This window comes from Sceloporus undulatus, chromosome 1 (assembly GCF_019175285.1).
Source record: "Sceloporus undulatus isolate JIND9_A2432 ecotype Alabama chromosome 1, SceUnd_v1.1, whole genome shotgun sequence".
Taxonomy (NCBI): domain Eukaryota; kingdom Metazoa; phylum Chordata; class Lepidosauria; order Squamata; family Phrynosomatidae; genus Sceloporus; species Sceloporus undulatus.
The window spans coordinates 322,361,886-322,380,715 of NC_056522.1; the positions used below are offsets into that span (position 1 = coordinate 322,361,886).

At 39.6% G+C, this 18,830-nt stretch overlaps 1 protein-coding gene across 6 annotated transcripts in view; it reads right to left on the minus strand.

Annotated features, from left to right (window-relative positions):
* The window catches only part of PAK6 (p21 (RAC1) activated kinase 6), a 91,049-nt gene that overhangs the window by 58,293 nt on the left and 13,926 nt on the right, over positions 1–18,830 (minus strand). For 3 of the 6 annotated variants that reach the window (XM_042472552.1, XM_042472584.1, XM_042472534.1), the window contains one exon: positions 2–65. The gene's annotated coding sequence lies outside the window, so the exon portion shown is untranslated. Of the gene's footprint in view, position 1; positions 66–634; positions 723–1,291; positions 1,317–10,475; positions 10,554–18,830 lie in introns of those variants that run through there. The other 3 variants (XM_042472543.1, XM_042472566.1, XM_042472561.1) reach the window with 3 other exon arrangements.

Here is an 18,830-nt window from a genome sequence, read left to right on the forward strand (position 1 = left end):
CCAGTTGCGAACTCTGCTGTTTCGTCACTGCTTTGTCTCAGAACGCACTAACTTCTTAACAGAGTCTGGAAAAAAAGAACATACATTGGTCAGCAAATCTTAGTGGACAATTCCCATGTGAGACAAATAAATGTATACACACAGAGAGAGAAAGAGACCATAGTATTTGACAATCACAATTTTGATTATGGCAAAGATGGATTAGCTTTGCCTGTAAAATGATACCAAAGAGTTTAAATAACATTTGTTAATTGCTTGACAGTTTACAAATAAAATTGGGTTGCTCTGAATTCTGGCAGATATGACAAGAGCATCTTCAGATGTTAAACAACTACTTTTGTTAGTAAATCTGAAATTGGTGTGCATAGCAATTACCCTAGAGGCAAAAAGACCTTCCCACATGGATGGTTATTTTCTTGTATATATACAGGAGGTAGGCAGACATATTTCTTACATGCTGCCTGCTTTATAAAGCATCAGTTGGGCATCTTTAACTCTTTCCTTCCTGCCATGTCAGCTGTAACCATGCATTTTTCATTCAGCACTCTGCATCATCTGGTCAGCCACTCCCCACCCCAAAAATACAGACACCACATCACCACCTAACATATATACTTGCAGGTACATCTCCTACAGGACTTGGAAGATGACAAGGTGAGAAAGGGGAATCAGCCTTCCGTAATGATGTCAGAAAGGACAGTTCCAAGGGAGAAGGAAAAGAGGACTGCAAGCAAACTCTACTTCTGCCATTGAGCAAAGCTGATTGGTGGACGGTTGTTGCTGGGTTACAGGAGTGAAGATGGAGTAAAGGCCTTCCCAAAGGAGTTCAGCTTTCAGTTTCCTTTCTTTTTCCAGAATAATCCCTGAAGGGGAGAAAACTGCACAATCCTTCCAAATGGCTTCCCCTCACTGTGCAAACCCATCAGTGCTCAGCATATTCATCCTTGGCATTAGCATGCTTTTGTTTTGTTTTAAATGCAGCTTCGCATAGAAAGAGTTAATCCTCAGCAGCAAAGCAAGTGAAAAGCCAAGATGTTAGTTGAAACTGACAAATCCAGTCCTCCGTAAGCAGCAAGCAAATAGCATGTAAGAGCGGCAATCAGAAGTTGGTCTCAAAAAGAAGCAAACCTAACTGCACTGCCAAGCCTTTATTCTAATTATTCAGTTGCCTCTCTGGAATAAAGGGGGAGGGAAAAGGCTTGTGGAAAGCCACTGACCATCCAAAGGCAACCCAAGATAAAACAGGAGGGGAATGCAGAGAAAACAGGAAGGGGGTGGAGGTCAATTTTACCTGTTTCTACAGTGCTCCGTTCACCTAGCTGTGAGTTTGAGTTCAGGGCGTGGTGCCACAGACACATAGAAACACCCACAGTGGGAAGGCACACATTTGAATTTCAAGCCATAGACTAATGCTGACACTAGGGTTTTGTGGGGCCAACATTCTCCACTTCTGTGTCCCCACCAGTGATTTCTAGAAAGGGAGCGGCTTGGCATTTGACTAAGATGCTGAGATCTGTAGGGTGCCAGCCATGATGTGGTTGCCCAACCCTTCTTTGCAGACTGACCTACTAAAACTTTGCTGCGATCATTAGCTCTTGTCTCCCAATCTCCAGATCCCGAGTGCCTGAAGCCATTGCTATTCCTAATGAATCTTGACATCTCTTCACTATGTCATCCAGTTTGCAAATTTCAGGGCCAACCCTGGATTTCTCATTATGCCTGGCAGAAGCACTTTTGCTAACTGATATAAATATATATTAGGAAGATGATTGTTCAATAATGAATGTGTTTGCCTTGCAAATGCATTGTGCATGATCCAGTGCTGTTCTTTCTTCATAATGTATTTGTGAGTAAGGATGAACATATCTAACATTATTTCATAGTCCAACTGCTGCAACTGTGCTGTTGCTCAGGGCATACAATTTCTTGACTTTTATTTTTCCCCTGCTAAGCAACTAGAGAAGATGGGCATACATGGAACTGGTAACGTGTCTCAGGTAAAAATAAGGTCAGAGTTTATGTCTTCCAAAGCCATCAACAAATAAATGGGGACTTGGCTTATTTGGAAGAGTCTGATGCAAATAGTGGATACTTAAACACTAAGGTCCAAAGAGCTAAGATAAGAACAGCAGTGTGTACTTTGTACTTTGACTATCTTAAGTTGTCACAGAAACTGCTTTTTGAGAAATTATAGGCTCACACCCTTATGCCTTATCTTTAGAAATCCAGGAATTGCTTCTCCTAAGCACTGTTTTCTGCCAAATGACTTTGTAGAAGTCACTTCAGCCCACCATCTGTCTCTGTACAACCTATTTGATGCTCATGAAGCAGAATCTGCCTTATAGTGTTAGAACTTTAAAAAAATGGCAAATTCCAAACACCAAAGAAGGCCCATATGAGTAGCTAACTGTAACAGCCTCCTTTTAACATGTGGCATCATTAAACACAAGGTAACCATTTGTTCTGTTTTACAAAGTTCAACCCTCTGTTTCAAGATTATTTTGAGGTCTACCTTTATGCTGGTCACTGTCCTTCCTACTTGGCAAGACATATTCTATAGCCACTTAAATTATAGTAATATAGGGCCAGAGCAGACAGGCAGGAAAAAGTGTCTCGATTTTGCTTTTTCCAAAAGTGTGTCAAAATCCCACTGTCCGCATGGCAAGCTCCCAAGGCGGGCCAAATACCTATGAGCAGATTGCAGGGCATACGATCAATTTTTTTTGTTGCCTTCCACCATGCATGCACACCATCGCACAACACACTGCCTGTGACTTCTGTGACGTCCACCCAGATGCCATTCCATTTCATGGATGCCCCTTGGATCAGCCACACAGTCAAACTGCAATGCTCAGCTGGCACAGGACATTGTTACATCAGTGTGCGATGATTGTGCAAAGCACACTCATGGAGCCCTCCTCATACATGACCCTTTCATCCATCTTCACCCCATGCCCCCCTGTTGGACTGTCTGGCTTGTGTATGTTGTAATTACATCCATTAGAGTGCTTGAACTTTCACTTTTTTACTTTGCCGCAGCCCCACACTAGTGCCGGGCTATTTATATGCAGGTGCAAAGATGCACATTTCCTGACATAAGGCAGAGTATCCCTGCTTCTTTTTGCTCCAGTTTTTAGTCCCAGAATGTGACTTCATTTCAGTTTCCACCCGCTTTGGAGATGTGTGTCATAAAAATGCCCAGCCTTCAAAGTAGCTGGAACCCCCTTCATTTTGCCTGTCTGTTTCACCCCCCAGTGAAATACAGTGACAGCTGCTACATTTTTGTTTTAGCATATAAACTAGGGTGTGCAAATGTTACATGCAAATTATATGTGCATTAGTATTTTCTTTTAATAATGTATTTCCTCTTTGTGTAAGTGGATGCCAATAGAAATTTCCAGTTTTCACACTTAGAAATATAAATGCTCAGAGGGCATGGAGAACAACCAATTTGCAATGGAATTTTGTGCCATTTGCTACTTCTTGGTGGTATGTTCAGTCATTAAGATACTCCAAATAAAAGTCTTCACATTTGAGGAAAGGGCAAAGAACATTCACTTACTTCCCTTTTGGTTATCTTGAAAGAAGGGAAGGAATAAGAGCTAGCATGGTGCAGTGATTAAATACTAGTTTTGACTATTTTCCTGTTCAACCATGAAAGTTTTTTTTGGGGGGGGGGAGGGCAGGAGGGCACAACCAAAAAGAACTAACAATGTTCCTGACTTGTGCAAGTACTGCTTACAGCAGAGTCTCGATTATCCGTCCTTCGGTCATCTGACATTCCGGATTATCCGACATCGCGACTGCTTGGGATCGTGGCTGTAGGCATTTCCGTGCCCCCAGACACGCCCCAAACATGGTGGCCACAATGGGCAAGGAGAGACGGGCGAATGAAACCTCACCCCAAAACTTGGCCCCAAGTGAGGCGGCGGTGGCAGCAAGCAGGGCAAGTACCTCCAGGCCCTCAAACAAGGACCAAAGAATGGCAACGGAGAAGGCAAAGGGCACAGCCAGGCCCCCAAACATGCTTCCAAGCATTGCAATAAAAAGGAAGAAGGTTGTTATATCAATGGAGCAGAAACTTGAGGCAATCAAGAGACTGGACAATGGAGAGACGTTGCAGAAGGTAACAGATGACTATGGGGTTGGAAGGGTTACTGTAGGAGACTGGAGAAGGAACCAATTGGAGATAGAAAGATGGTGTTCCTCCAGAGTTACTGATAGTGCAGCGAAACAGAGGAAAACCATGAAAAAGTGTGGCTATGAAAAGGTCAGTGAAGCTTTGTATGTTTGGTTTCTGCAGTTCAGAGACAAAGGTGTGCCTATTACAGGGCCTATTTTACAGCAAAAAGCATTGCATTTTTGAAAGGAATCTGATGAAGGGGACCCAAATTTGGCTCGACAGGTGGAAGAAACGTTATGGAATCCGTCAGTTATGTGTTTGTGGAGAGAAACTGTCTTCAAATTTTCAAGAAGTGGAGGCATGCAAGAAAAAATTTCTAGACTTTGAAACTGAAAGCCTAACAGACTATCAGATATTTAATTGTGATGAGTCCGGCCTCAATTACAAACTGTTACCCAGCAAGAGTCTTGCAGCCAGAACTGAAGCAGCAGCCCAGGCTATAAGCCAGAGGTGACCAGAGAAATTTTCAAAGACTGTTTTTTAAGGAATTAGTTCCTTTCACAGAGAAATTTTGGAAAGACAACGACCACCCCAGAAAAGCAGTTTTGTTGCTAGCCCCGACACACCCTGATGCAGAGCAGCTTCAAAATTGGAACATTAAGGCTATGTTTCTGCCACCTAATGTCACCGCCATACGCCAACCAATGAATCAGGGCATTTTGGAAACACTAAAAAGGAACTATTGCAGGAAGCTACTGTCAACACTGATAGAAGAAGTTGAAAAAGGGCAAGACATGATTGAAAGTTTGAAATACATCAATGTAAAGGATGTTGCTTATTGGGTTGCAAGGGCTCGGAGTGACGTTAGGGCTCCAACAATTGTCAGATCATGAAATAAGTTGCTATGCGAAAATGAAGAAGATGATGAAATTATGGAAAGCACAGATGAAGATAAAGAAAGCATTCTACCCTTAGTACACCGTATCCCTGGGTGTGAGGATGTGTCTTCACAAGAGGTTGACAGCTAGATGAACGAAGACGATCAGTATGAAATTACTGCTGAAGAAATTGTCGCTCTTGTCAACAGCGATGGCTACAAAATAGAAATTGATGAGCAAGCATCATCTGTTGAATCTCTCACAATCTCACATGGCAATGGGGTTAGGGCTCTAGAAATCGCAATGAAGTACATCCAGCAAGAATAAGCTATGGGGGTCAACATTATGATGCTGCAAAGATGGCAAGATTTGGCTGCGAAGAAATGGCAATCGTTGGGAAAGTGGAAAAGGATCAGTGATTTCTTTACATTTTCAAAGGACTGAACTGTTTATACTGTACATCACAGTGTTGATCAGTGATTTCTTTAAATTTTCAGAGGACAGAACTGTTTATACATTACAGTGTTGTTACTGTAACATTACTGCAATGTTACTGTTACTGCAATAAAACTTCAATACGTTTGCAATTCATAGTGATTTCAAGGTTTTTCTTGGACCCTCCTAATTATCCAACATTTGCGGCTATCCGACTATCAGCACGCCCGTTTATATCAGATAATCGAGACTCTACTGTATTTGTATAAATGTACATTTAGAAAGAAATAAAGTTGGAAAGATTTTAACCAGGTGACTTTTTCTTATTTCTGGTGAACAATGTCAAGGCGACTGCTCTCCTTTCTTACGATCCTTGATAATTAAACTGGACCTGCATTGGATATATCAAATGGGTCTCCCTTGCAAACGGTTTCTCTTTGGTGCTATACAGCCGCCCCTTTACTGGTCGGATCAGGGCCATGGCAACCTCATGCTGTGGCCCTGATCCGGCCTCTGGAGGGTGCAAAAAGGAGCCGCAAAAATGGCTCCTTTTTACGATCTCCAAGGGGCACCATAGCCACGGTGGTGCAGCTTTATGACATCCCTTTGGCGCTGCATCATGTGGATGCAGCACCAGAATCATGCCATGATGGTGTCTGCCGTGTGGACCAGCACATGCAAAAATGGCACCCTGTATAAGTCTACAAATTTTAGTTAAAAAGTTGACTCAAAAAACCTGAGTCAACTTATCCATAAGTTAATGTAAGTAATGTGCTTTAACTCTTATAAAAAAGGAGCCCCCCCTCCCCCACCATCCAACCTTTAGTGGAAGCACAAACAATTATGGCTGCTGGAATTTTGTTAAATTCTTTGGAATTATTTTCTTTTGCTTCATCCTATAGATCCTTTGTCACATGACCCTAAATTTTACCATCAGTTTATACTGGATCATATCAAAATCTATAATTTTAGCCCTGAAGCCTGCCCTTGACATATACATGGGGTCAACTAACAGTCGAACATATATGGTATACTGTATTATTCTCAGTACTAGTTTCATACTGTTAAATTCCTCCACACAGCCTAGGCACATAATTATGTGAGGAAAGAATGGCATGAAATGGACACATGGGGAAAGTCAACAGACGCTTCAGTAATCATGTCATTTTGGACTTCTACTATTGAAGGGAAATGGCTGCAGCGGAGGTATAGTGTACCTGCAAATATAGCTGCATTAAAGAAACTGATACCTCAACCCTTCCTGAAGTCAGTGCAGTTGGGATAATTATCCAGTTTTATGCAAGCTTAGTCAGAGTTAATCCTACTGAGTTTAAAGGGCCTCATTTCCAAGAAAGTAGTCTCAAGGACTGTACCTTAAAGAACATACTATGGCCTGTTACAGACTGCCAAAATAAAGCTGCTTCGGGTCTCTTTGGAGATATGCTATTAAAATGATGCATGGGTGCTAAGAGTCCGGAGGTCGCACCAAAGCCACACTCCATTCCTAAGCACCGGAGTACAGCTTTGGTGCAACTTCTGGATTCTTAGGATGCATGCAGCATTTAAACAGCATACCTCCAAAGAGACCCGAAGCAGCTTTATTTTGGCAGTCTGTAACAGGCCTAAGGTATATTTGCATAACAACTCTTCTGTCATAATGCCTCTGCAGCAAATGTATGATTTGAAGTTTAAGCTTTTCTACATTTTCCCACATTTTATTTACGCTTTTATTGCAAAATATAATTTTGCATTAGTTTAGTTCTACAAATGTAGTAGCTTTGCAATAGAGATCCACATAGTAATGGGTGCAAGAAGAGGTAAACATATTATCCTGTTTTTGTTAGACTAAAACAGATTAAAACAATGATTTTTTAAAAATCCAGGACTGCTGTGCTGGTATATATTTAAACTTTTATCAGTGCAATATATGAACTGACAGCTGCAAACAGACAGCTCACAGTGGAAATTAAAGACTAGTTGTGTGGGCCCACTCATAAAGAACCATTTAATGTGCAGACTTTGGCATTATTGCTTTTACAGAACAATCCTCTACATCTATTATCTCGCAGAATAGTTGCAGAGATGCCTATCAAGATAATGGCTTCTTATTCTGCTGTGACTCTAAATGACTGCCTGAGTTTTGTTTTCATTTTTAAAAAGCCAAAGTAAATTCTCATTCAGCACTGTTGGGGTTGGGAAACCCACATTTAATTTACATGGGAGGTTCTCAAAAACCAATGGGAGTCATTACCGTATAAGACTGGAATTGGAAGGATGTAACAACGTAAAAAACAACAAGATAATTGAGGGGAAATGGCTTGAATACCAGACTATCCTAAAAATCTTGCAAGAGCAAATCTTGGTATTCTAACTTTGGTAAGGCAGTAACACAAATATGCTTCCTTGATTTGAAGTGATAATGAGCCAAACATTTGGCAATGTTTTCTGTGGGTAACCTTGGTCAAAAGCCAACTCTTAGCAGTCTTTCAAATGTGTTACTAAAATAAATCAACCATTCAGGTTATTGAATTAGCACAGAAACAACAATCCAGTCAAAGAAATGTTCCAACTCATGTAGTCCATCTCCCAGTAGATCTGGTATCAACTTTTTCTTTCAAACATCACTGGCTTAAAATTTCAATTTGAAAGCAGCGGCAATGAGAAAACATTTTAGATAATTTTTTTTTAAAAAAAGTCATTGTGCTATGTGCTATTTTCTCATTGTGCTCTGCTTATATACCAACATCAATGGTACATATATTGCAATGAGATAATTACAGAAGGGAGCATACTCTTTCTGTGGCAGCATAGCTAAAATGTTGCTTCCTCTTTTACAGACGTATATCCAGGGAGAGATGTGTATGCACATGCAAATGATACATAGGCTTCTCCTCCTGTCTTCTCAAACAAACCTTGTGTGATGGCTTTCATTTTTTGTTTTGTTTTTTGTAAGGGACACATACCAAATTTCACCTTGCACAACTCAAACTTCTTGTCCCAGGACTGTTTGAAATGCAGACTGCATGTTCATGATCATGAGTGCACTGTGATCATGATGCATGCTACTGGATGTGCCATGAAGGGAGATTATACAGAACCATTGCTTGCTCTTGTGAGCTCTGTAGAATTCTTTATGTGCTTCACATTAATAATCTGTTTAAAATGCTCTTGTAAACTGGCCAGAAATGTGTTCCAAATCCCACAGGCCTGAGTCCTAAATTAGGCATTAAGAACAAATTCGACTGAAGCTGATAATATACAGGCTGATCTGATAAAACTATGGCTGAGAAAGATCAACCACCTGCATGGAGGCATGATCCTCTATACTGAGCAACTGTTAACAGCTTAGCTGCTAAATACATAGAGGAAAATACACAAAGGCACAGACACTGAAGCCTGATGGTGCCAGGAGTACCTGGAGCAATAATTCAGAAAAACAAATCTGGGTGGCTCAAGCAAGCTATTCCACATGCTACAAGACAAATCCAAACTCATATCCATACCCCATTCAGGATGCCATTCAAGCTAACTGTTTGGTTATTATACAACACTATATCAAGGATAACAATTACATGGTTCTCCAGATATTACTGGACTGTAGCTTCCAGCAGTTCTAGCCATCACAGGGAATGCTAGGGAATGCTGACACATATAGTGCAACAGCATCTGGAAGGCTACATAACCTTCCACCCTGTACTCCAATTAGTTGAAATAGACAAATCCCGTCCTCCGTATCTAGAAGAAGCCATGAAGTAGTCCCATGTGATCATCTGAGATATCAAAAAAGGAGTATAATCCCAAAATTTTGCATGAAGGATGGAACCCAATACTGTAGTTCTGTGACCGGGGGGGGGGGGGGGGGGGGGGGCTTTGCAGGCTACAGCATGGATGATGCTAAATGGGGTGGAGTCTACATTTGGGGAAATATACAAAAACAGTGTTCCCTCATCTTATGTTAGCACCTAATGGATCCAAAACTATTCAACAAGCAAAGCTTTGGATGTCACTTTATGAAATACTTCATGACCCACATAGATGCCTAATCAAGTTAACAATTTTAGCAGATAGCTTTGAGACAGGGCCCTAGATATCTAGAAATCAACAGCTCTTCATCGTATTTTAAACTAATTCTGTTGGAAACACAGTACTGGGAAATAAGTCCAAATCACTTTGCTCTTCTTTATTTCCAAGAAATATATGTTTTGGCATTTAATTTTATCTGAAAATCAAATTACTGAGCTTTATACTCTGTGGTTATATATTGTTCTTGAAACTCTTCCCTTATGAAAATGATATTTGTAAAAACACACATGTGCAGCCTTTTTAAAAGTGGGATAGCTCATCCAATACATAAAGCTGTGAAGTTAGGTTCATACCACGGATGAATAATTTGCTGTGATTGCCCTTAGAATGTTACGTCTGCAAAAGGAAGCACACACTTGTTCTTTTTTTCTGTGCATAAACTACTATAGGAGCTCATGAATATAAATTACAAATTAGAATAATATTTAATCTGTAAATTTCTAACTCTACACTCTGTAATCCATTATATAAAATAAATTGCATGGGTGTTTTATTTTTATTTTTTTAAATAAGAAACAGGGAGTAATCAAAACCAGAACTGAGTCTTATAATGTGTTCATGGGAAACCATGAACACTGTAAGACTGTCAGTAAGACAACACAGATGCTACTTAATGAGCCAGAATCTCTGGGGGAAACCTATTTAGCCTACAGTAATCAAAGCTACCATTATTAACTTATAAAACACTGAGGTCTTTCCCTCTAATTCAACCTCAATAAAAAAACATTGTAAAAAGCATAGCAGCCTAGAGGAATAAAGTACTGTATCTCAAAATATTCACTTCATAATATAAACCACCAATTCCCAAAGGCAGACAACAAAACTGGAAAACAAATTTTAAAATCTTATTAAAATTACAATTAAAACTAAAATGTAAAGACTTGGAAAATGTAAATGCTTATCTTCTCAGTGCAGCATGTTGGTTTAATTCTCCAAAGCTTCTGAAAGATGCTTACTTAGAGTTGGGGTGTGATTTAGTCCATCTATTTGACATGAATGTGTAATCACAGGTGAAGGAAGACAGCCAAACTTTTTTCATCTGGTAATGTAAATTCAAACACAGCTACTTAAAGTAAAATCATTCACATCTTCAGATTAGAATCATCAAATGTCAAGTAAGCGTGTAAGTATGTACAAAATAATCCCTTACATTTTGCCATTATTCCAAGAGGAGCAAACAGCCACTGGGAATTTTTTACTGTATGCCTCTGCTATACAAACATAATTTTGATCCCAAAGGGCTCTTTTGTACATTGAGTATTAAATCCCAGTTTTTCACCAAGGGTACATCAGCAAAAATCACAACTAGTCCAATGAGTACACATAGATGACAGATGCATTTTCAAATATCTGTCTTTCACATTCTGACCTATTCTATATTTTAGCCATACAGCTGAAACCATTAATGCCTGATGAGGTCCCAAAATGTTACAAGACATACAAAGAGAGGCTGCCCCGATTTAGCATGCAAATCAGATTAGGGCAGGATTTTAAAATGTTATTCTGGAGTACAAATTATTTTGGATTACAATTCCCAGAATTACCATGGTGTCTGGGAGCTGCATTGCAAATTAACGACTATTCAAAGATTTGATATTAGTGACTTGTACAGTACTTGGAAAGATTACAGAAAGCCAGTACAAAAACAGGAGCATAATAATGTATATTTCCAGTTTTCAAGATTTTAATAAACATCAAACAATGGTTCAGCAGAAAGCAAAAACATTATGATAATATAGTGATTTCCAGGGGCAAACAAAATCCAATTTGTGCTTTCCTTGCTCCTAGTAATTGCGGTATATTTTATGTTCACAGAGATATAGACATAAATATTGTATAATAAAGACAGTGCTAATCAGCAGCTGATCTCATCTGAGGGCTCCAGAGACAATGTTGACATGTAGAGAACTCTCCTTAGCTCTGTAGAAGCAGAGTTTTACAGGAGAGATATCTGGTAACTACACAAAGGATACAGGTTTGTTGGGCCTTGGAGATAACAGCCAGTTGAAAATTAATTCACTGGTAGCACAAGGGGAAAATCAGACTTTAAGAGGAAACAACGCAAAACAGTTTGAAAATAAGCCACTCTATAGGGTTAAAAAGCCACAGAGTCACTGAAATAATATGCTGCATTTTCTTAACAAAAATATGTGCTCATTAAAATATACATAATTTTCTGCTGAGAACTACATTTAATAATTTTGGTTCAAAATATTCACTGGCAGTCATGAGATGGCCACAGGGTGACATGGAAGTTAACTAGCTTCTGGGAGATACTACTGAACAATGAACAAATCTGAAAGAAATAAATGAAAATATGCCAAAGAGGTATGTATGGCAGGGGGAGGCAAAAGTGTACCTACTTGCAATAACCTCTCGGGGAAAAAATAGGGTGAAAGAATCTATGACAAGACAAGAGACAGGAAAAGGACAGAAAGAACTAAAAGAACAGAGGGCAAGCACAAGGGCACAACAGAACTAAACAAAACAGGAAGCCACGCAGCACATACATTCAATAATGAAAAGAAGCTGTGTCACACGTTATAGGTACATGGAATGTGAGAAGCATGAGCCAAGGGAAACTAGACATAGCGCCTTATCACACGAGACAAATCCCACTCAGAAATGGGATTTTAAAAGTAGAAAAACCCCGCAGATGCAGGATGTTTTTCAGACGCATTTGCACCAAACAGCAATAACGCAAAAATAAAGCGAATGGGAAGTCAACAAAAATGACAGCTTTTTTCTTTCGAAAGTTCCTGAAAGTAAAAAAAGGTGTCGTTTTTATTGACTTTCCGCCCGCTTTATTTTCGCGTTGTAGTTGTTTGGAAGAAATGTTGTCTGAAAAACACCCTGCATTTGCAGGGGGGGTGTCCAACTTTTAAATTCCATTTCTGAGTGGGATTTGTCTAGTGTGATAAGGTACATAGAAAACAAGGAAATATAACATATAAACAAGGCAATACTCGGAGTGAGTGAGCTAAAGGTATGGGGCATTTTGAGTCAGATAACTACACCGTGTTCTACTCTAGAAATCAAAAAAGGAAAAAATGGAGTAGCAATAATCACTAGGAAAACAGCAAAATCTGCTAACGGATATAATGTAAAGTCAGACTGAATCATGTCAATAAGGCTTCAGGGAAAGCCAATAAGCATCACCATAATCCAAGCATATGCAAAAACCACAGAGAAATCAAGAATATCTACAATGGAACCCAGGAAGAAACTGACAACATACCAAACCAGGACTGCTTGGCAATCATAGGTGACTGAAATGCCAAAGCAGGAAGCAGAACAGAATCAAATACAGTAGGGAGATATGGAATTGGTTCATGAAACAAAACAGGACAGTGGTTGATAGAGTTTTGTGAGGCCAACCAACTGTGAATTTTGTGAGGCCAACAATACCTTCTTCATACAACTAGAGAAGACATTGTGCACATGGACAACCCTGGATGGTCAACAGCAGGACCAAACAGACACATAACATGTAACAAAAGATGGAGATGCTCCTTTCTTCTGTCAAAAACAAGTGCAGGTGCAGACTATGGCACAGACCATGAACTAACATCCAAAATTAGAATAAAGCTGAAGAAGAACACCAAAATATGATCTAAATAACATCCCAACGGAGGTTAAAGACAGCATGAGAAATAGATTTGCACTATTGAGCCTAGCCAGCTGAGAACCAGAGGAACTATGGACAGAAGTCAGGGACATAGTCAAGAAGAATGTAAAAAGATGATATCAATGTCCAAAAAGAAGGATAAGAAACAATGGATTTTAGATTAAATGCTTCAAGCAGTTAAAGAAAGATGAGAAGCAAAAGGAAAAGGAGGCAGAAACAGAAACAGAACCTTGAATGCTACTGCCCAACTATTTGTGCATAAGGATAAAGAGAACTACTACAACAATCAATGGAGAGAAACAGAAGCCGACAATAAAAACGGAAGAACAAGAGACCTATTCTACAAAATCTGAGAATTCAAAGACATATTAAAACTAAGGATGAGAGTGCTCTATGATCAGAAGAAGATTATAATGCACAACCATGATGATTTTTTTAAAAGACAGAAACAATACACAGAAGAGCTATATAAAAATGTGAATGGTTTAATGTGTTATGTCAATAAGGCTTCAGGGAATCATGTCATGGGAAGAAGAAACGTACAAAGATGAACCCCAAATTTTTGAAAGCTAAGTAAGAACTGCTCTTAAAGCAATTGGAAAGAATAAATCACCAGGAACAGATGAAATACCAATAGAACTGTTACAATCCACAGAGATAGAATCAAGCTTAGTTTTATCCTAAAGGTTGCCAACAAATATGAAAAATAAAACAGTGGCCTACAGATTGGAAGCAATCTATACTCACACATCCATAAAAAAGAGACACAATAGATCACAGCAATTACAGAACCACTGCACTAGTTTTCATGCAATCAAAGTCATGCTTAAAACTCTGCAACAAAGATTCCTATCATATATGAAGTCTGAAATTCCACAGGTGCAAGCTGGATACAGGAAAGGGGGAGGAACTGGGGATCTACATTGCAAGCACATTGGATAATGGAGTGCACCAAGGAATTCAAGAAGAAAATCTGCATGTGCTTTATTGATTACAGCAAAGCCTTTGTCAGCATAGATCATTAAAAGCTTGTGCTAAGAGGAATGACAGTGCCACAACATCCGATTGTCCTAATGCATAACCTGTGCTCAGGAAAAGAAGCTGCTGTCCGAACAGAACACAGAGAAACAGAATGGTTCCCAATCAACAAAGGAGTCAAGAAAGGCTACATGGTATCATCCAATCTATTTAACCTGTACAGGGGTACCCCGGGTTACGAATTTAATTCGTTCCACCGCCGCTTTCGTAACCCGAAAAGCTTTCGCAAGCCGAAAACCCATAGGCGCTAATGGGGAAAAGCCGCGATTTGGTGCGAAAAAGCACCGAAAAGCACCAAAATTTCTTTCGTAACCCGAAATAACCTTCGTAACCCGGAACAGTTTTTTTCAATTGATTTTTTTCGTAACCCGGAAATTTCGTAAGGCGGCGCATTCGTATCCCGGGGTACCACTGTATACAGAAAATACCATATGCAGAGCAGGCTTAGACTCAGACGCAGGAGAAGTGAAGATAGGAGGAAGGAACATTAACAGCCTAAGATATGCAGATGACACAATACTACTAGCAGAAACAAATGAAGTGCCAAGATCAGATTAATGTTGAACATTAAAAACAGAACAAAAATAATGACCACAGAAGAGCTATACGAATTTACCCTAGACAAGGACAAAATTGAAATAGAGTTCCCATATCTTGGTTCAAATATAGATAAGAAAGGAGAGTGCAATCAACAAATCAGAAGACAATTAAGATTGGGAAGGGCAGCTATAAAAAAACAAGATCATAAAATTCATTCAACTATGAACACTACAGTAAGGATAGTGTAAGCCATTGTATTCCCCATCTCCACCTTCTCTTATTAAACAATCAGTTCCCCAAATCATGTTGATTTTTTTTAATTATTCAACTGCTGACCAAAGAAAAGCAAGGAGGTAATCTAGCAGCCCTAGGAAGAGAGTTCTAGAGCCTAGTAGCAATCACCAAAAAGCCCTTCCCCTGTGTGCCCACCAAATGGGAACAGGAGTGGGAGAGCTGAAAGAAGCAAGTCTTCCAAAGATCTCAAGAGTTTGGACAGGCTTACTCATATGGTCCTTCAGAGCCTTCAGACAGGGATTATAGGTCCTAAACACACTTTGATTTGTGCTCAGAAACAGACTAGCAGCCAATAGAATCGTTCCCCACAACCAGTACTAGTTAAGATCTGGCTGTATCTCTTTGAACCAGCTGAAGTTTAGGACAACTGTGAGGCTAAAATTGGACAATGTGTGGTAACTGTGTTTGGAAGCTTCAGTTGGTCAAAATGTTGCAACTGGACTGCTAACTGGTGCACATCACTGAGATCATATTACTCCACTATTGGAAGACCTGCACTGATTGCGAGTTGCTTTCTGGGATCATTTCAAGATGCTAGTTTTAATCTGTAAATTTTAAATGGTTAGAGCCTGGCTATCTCATTCTGTTTCTGTTTTGTTATGAGCCAGTCCAGACGTAAAGAGTTTCAAGAGCAGCCCTCAACAGAATACCATCACCTGCAGCACTCCACTTAACCAACATGCACGAAGGGCTGTCTCCTGTATTGCTCCCAGATTGTGGAATGAATTCCATCACCTGTAACTCTCCAGTTCAGGGGGGACAGGGAGGCCACGCTAATTTCTTTTCCTTTCTGGTTCCTCAACTGGTTTTTAAAAGTCCCACTTTCTCACCCTCCTCCCTATTTCTTCCACAATCCTGGATTTCCTTCAATTGCTGTAAACTGAGTTGCACTAAATTAACTCATCAGGAAGCAACCTGCATTCTGGAAAGGAAAGGGCAGAGTCTTACTTTTCCCAATAGGGCCTGAATGGGAGCATGAGGTGCTGAGACTGTAGCCATTTTAAAGACTGGAATGGAAAGCTGCTATCACAAATTGCCTCTTGGGCTAATAAAAAGGAATAAATACATCTTTTAAAAAGCAGAGGAAGTGGTGCATTCCTTGAAGAGATCTGCTTTGAATTATATAGCACCCCCAGAATTGTGCACAAAGCTCTCTTTTAATCTCTTTCTCCTTCAGACACACAGAGAAAGGTGTCTGAATTTTGAGCAGGTTTGAGAAAGGCATTTAGATTTTATAGTAATGTTTCCTATCCCACTTGCTACCTGGTCTTTTAATTATTCTCTGATGTAGCTTGGCCACATGTGTCCCAGTATTCATTTGTGAAATGCTGGAGGGTATGAAACTCCTCTCAATCAGTTCCTACTCTCTGTTATTTGGAAGGATACGAAGATATATCATTCCAATTTGTTATATGCTTACTGATTAGTGCAATGATTTTAATTACGTCATTGTTTAATTTGTTTCCATTGCTGTTTGGTAGCTGACTTAGATTTCACTAATAAACAAACAAACAAATAAATAAGGAAAACAGAAGTACAATGCACTAACCCTCCTGATTTTCATTGTGTCTAAACTGGCTTTCCGCAATCTATGATGTGCTGTAACATTAAAGATCCTAGGCATGTTTCCCAAGTGATAGATATTATTCTTTGCCACTGCTTCTTTCAAATACTTTCTTCTCCCACCTGCTGTGTTTCAAAACTACAGCCTTGATCACTACATGAGCTGCAAGAGGAATGAGCGAAGAGGTTGGCAATGGAATGGTGAATGGTAGGGAAAGGAGGAAAACTACCATCATACTCTAATTGTGTTTTGGGGGCTGAGGGAGAAGAGATATTATCCTCTGGGTGAAGCTCTGGAAAGCACTGTATTGGGCTCCTTCCACGGCCTCCATGGATATCATTTAAAAGGAAAGCAGGCAATAGCACTCTTATTGATACACTCTCACATCTTCTAATCAGGCATAACAGCAAGTACAGAATACAAGAATATGACTGGAATGATACAGATTAGTTGCTTAGGGAATGGAATTATCCTAATGTTTAGTTCATTAGTTTTAAAATATTATATTGACAGTCCTAGTAGTGTAGTCTCTGTGGCAGGACTTCCATCACTGGTTAAACAAGGAATTTCTATATATCATCAGAGAGCAACTAAAATATCTTACAAAATTCAGTGATGTTTACTCTGGCCTGCATTTGAATTCAGTACCATGTGAGTTTATTGTCCAGTCCAATTCCACTATCCATACATGCATTGTTTTTGTCACTTTCATGGAATTCTCACATATCCCCTCAAAAGGTACTATTTGTGGCTAGTTCATCAGAAATTGCTAACAGTTGCTCAATGACAGAAATGGTCATTAATCTCTGCTTAATTCCTGGGATTTCACTTGTATCTTTAACAAAAAGCAACAATAGCTATTAATGAAGAACACCTGGCTTTTGCTGATCAAGTGTTCATGTCCCCAAAGTACGTTACAGCTGTTTCTGGTAATCACCCAACTCTCTTCTTATAGCAAAAAGCCCCACTATAGTGGCAAAAGAAATAAACACAGAAACTAGTGGGTGGGGGAAGAATGCAAGAGGTCACTTCCAGTATATGCACCAGCCAGGTGATATTGTTCCTTTAATGTTCTGTTGTGGTCTCTTTCATCTCCCCCCCCCCCCACACACACACCCCGTTGGTGGCAAGGCAACCAGCAGCATAGGTGGCTTCTGTACCTTTAAGACTTATGCCTAAAGTGTGAATTTCAATAGGTGCAATTTTAATTTCCTAACATGACAAGTTCATCTATCAGAGTTTCCTCTGCTACACAACCATTAAATGTACAAGCAGTTGCTCCCCTTAATTGTGGTTCTCATGTCTGCTGCTATTGATCAAAATTGGAAAAGCGGGATATAAATAAACTATTTATTATTATTATTATTATTATTATTATTATTGCTTCTCTACAACCGTGGGCCAGTCTTTCCCAACTGGTTGCTGTCCTATTATGTTTGATATCAACTTTGCAATAAATAAATAAGCAAACATGCTTAGAAATAAGAGAGGGCATTTTAATATGTAGATTTTTGTTGTCAGAAAAATTAACATTTACCTTGCTTCCCATTTGGAAGAACAGCAGGATAGAGATTAGATATAAGTAAACAAACATATTAATAAAATTATCCTTCACCACCAGCTATATGGTGCTGATGGTAGCTGTAATCCAAACCCTCAAGAGGGCATCAAGTTGGAGAAGGCTGCCTTAGACCATTGCTTATGCCAAGGGTGGGCCACCTTTCACTCTCCAGATGTTTTAGACTACAACTACCATAAGGATTAAGATGACATGGGAGAGACTCCAGAAACAGAGAAGTCAGAATGATGGGAATGAAAATATTGTCATGGAATGTGAGAGGTATTAATGCATCATACAAAAGAAGATAGATATTTCATCATTTGCAGAAATTGAGACATGACCTAATTTATTTGCAGGAGAATCACATACAGTGGTACCTCGGGATACGAAATACCCAGGTTACGAAATTTTCGGGATACGAAAAAATCCCATAGGGAATCATTGTTCCGGGTTACGAATGTTTTTTCGGGTTACGAAAAAACTTTTGGTGCTTTTTTCGGCTTTTTCGCACGGAATCGCGGCTTTTCCCCATTAGCGCCTATGGCAATTCGGCTTACGAAGGCTTTTCGGGTTACGAACGGTGCCACGGAACGAATTAATTTCGTAACCCGAGGCACCACTGTACATCAAAAAGATGAAAGACTTTTAAAAAGTTTAAAACTGGGAAAACATTTTACAACTTTAAT